Below are 2,181 nucleotides of genomic sequence, written 5' to 3'. Positions count from 1 at the left end.
AGACACGCGGCCTCTCCAGCCTCCCTGCCCTCTCGCCTGGGTCTCCCTCGCTCCCTGCCTTCACAGCTCTCCTCACCCCACCACCCTCGAGTTATTTCAGGGTGTCCAAGGGAGTCTTGGAATCCCGCGGTTCTGGATTCTCCTTGCCAGAGACCACGCTTCGGAAAGGTGACAGTTCTCCAGCAATTGTGAAATTGGAAAGGACCTCAAACAGGGTAACCCAGCCACGTCTGGTGAGACTAGCGGTCACTGAGGAAGGCCTGGAAGTGGCTGGACTGGGCTGGAGACCCGTCACCTCGGATTCAAGGTGCCCCCACAGCGAGTTCGCGCTGGGCTGGTCGGAGCAATGTGGGTGCAAGTCGACACTCTCCTTGGGGCTCCCTGGTGGTGCCGTGGCTTAAAGCGCAGCACTGCAAGCTGGCTGCAGCTGCTTCCGTACAGCTCTATCCCTGGCGATCCCTGGCCGGGGCCGTGACCCCCTGTCTCCCGGCTGCTCCCCTCAGCTGTGTTTTGGTAGATAGCCCTGTTCTGCTCCCCACTCTGTCTCTGGTGAATCCTCTCACCCCCGCAGCTCTGGCCTGTACCCCAGTTCTGTATGCATCAAACAAACACCTTTCGCTTGTTTTAATGGAGGTCCCACTGGCTTCCAACAGTAGATGTCCAGAGCACAGCGTCACCCCTGGCAGGTGCGTCAGCCGCGGGAGCTCGGCTCCTACTCACCGACAGGGCCCCCTTCCCCACACCCGCCGCCTCTGTGTGTCAGGCTCTAAAGCAGCAGCGGCTTGGCCACCTGCTTTGTTTCCTGACCCTCCGCAAACCATACTGTGTTTGCCTTTCTCTTTTGGACTTGTTTTGCTCCGCACCTTCCAGGTCCAGCTACGCTGCCCCGCAGGGGCGTGTAAAGCTCTTGGGTCTCTCCGAGGCCCGTCTTCCAAGCGTCAGCTCAGCTCCACCTGCTGCTGGACAGGGGCAGGTCTGCTGTGTCCGCGCGCCCAGCGAGGCGGACACGGAGCCCGGGTCTGCCTGGCCAGCTGCTCCTCCGGGGCAGGCCAGCAGGGGGCGCCGGAAGGCAGCTGTGGCGGGCGGAGGAGGGGCCCTTTCCCGTTTCCCTCTGGACGCCACCGGACAGCGGACAGCGCTCAGCCCGCGCCGGGTTCCAGGCAAAGGCTGCTTTCGGTTTGCATTCCCCACCCCAGGGCCCGCCTCTTCGGTCTACTTAGAAACCCTGGCCGTCCCTGTCCCGGGGGTGGGGGTAGGGCGGAGGGAAGGGGGTGCTCTCTGCTCCCAGGGGTTCCTGCTTCCCAGTCCAGCCTGCTGGTTGCTCCCCTGAACCTGCGTCCCTCTGCAGTGGTCACCGATGCTAGGTTGTCAACTTTCGTATTGAATGTTGAGATCCCGGCAAGATTTGCTTCCTGGCCAGTATATGTTGCTATTTACAAGGACCCTCAGTACCCATGGGGTGGAATACAGCACTTAGGGACATTGCAAAGATACAGTAGGAGCTGCGGGCCCTCCCTGGTGGCGCAACAGGTAGCGCAGCACCGGAAGCTATCGCAGCCGCCTCGGCATGGGTGTGGGTTTGACCCCGGCCGGGGAGTGACCCACAGGGCATGGCAGACCCCTCCTGTCTCGCCCGCTGCTCCCCACTCTGCCTGTTCTGCTCCCCAGTCTGCCTCTGGTGAGTCCTCTCACTGCCCCTGCACCTCTGGCATGCGCCCCAGTTCCGTGAATAAAACTTAAAAAAAAAAAAAAGTAGGAGCTTCTCGGAAGGAATCCCACACCTTTCCAGAGACGCCTCCTGCCCTGTCTGTCTGCTGAGGAGACCACAGTGGGCTCTGAGAAGCATAGGCTGCACGGCTGACGGCCCTGCACATTAACGGGCCGCCCCAGGGAGGGCACCTTCCTTTACAGAGCTGGAGATGGCAGTTTGGTTGGGAGGGTGACTGAGCACCTCTCTAGGAATTTCACCCATGAACAAGCCAGGCTGTACCTGCAGCCGTAAGGGGGGCGGCTTATTTGGAAACTTATTTGTCGTTGAAGGAACACTGCATAGTTAACATTGTGCACGTTTCAGATATTCTAGTTGGAAACCTAGGGGCTTATGCACATGCTACATTAATGTCCGCAACTGTCCTTCACAAATTGAAGGTTTTAAGTGACACTGTTGAATCATCACAAAAT

Source organism: Condylura cristata, unplaced genomic scaffold (genome assembly GCF_000260355.1).
Source record: "Condylura cristata isolate star-nosed mole 26May11 unplaced genomic scaffold, ConCri1.0 scaffold00007, whole genome shotgun sequence".
Classification (NCBI taxonomy): Eukaryota; Metazoa; Chordata; class Mammalia; order Eulipotyphla; family Talpidae; genus Condylura; species Condylura cristata.
This window is presented reverse-complemented; position numbering follows the sequence as displayed.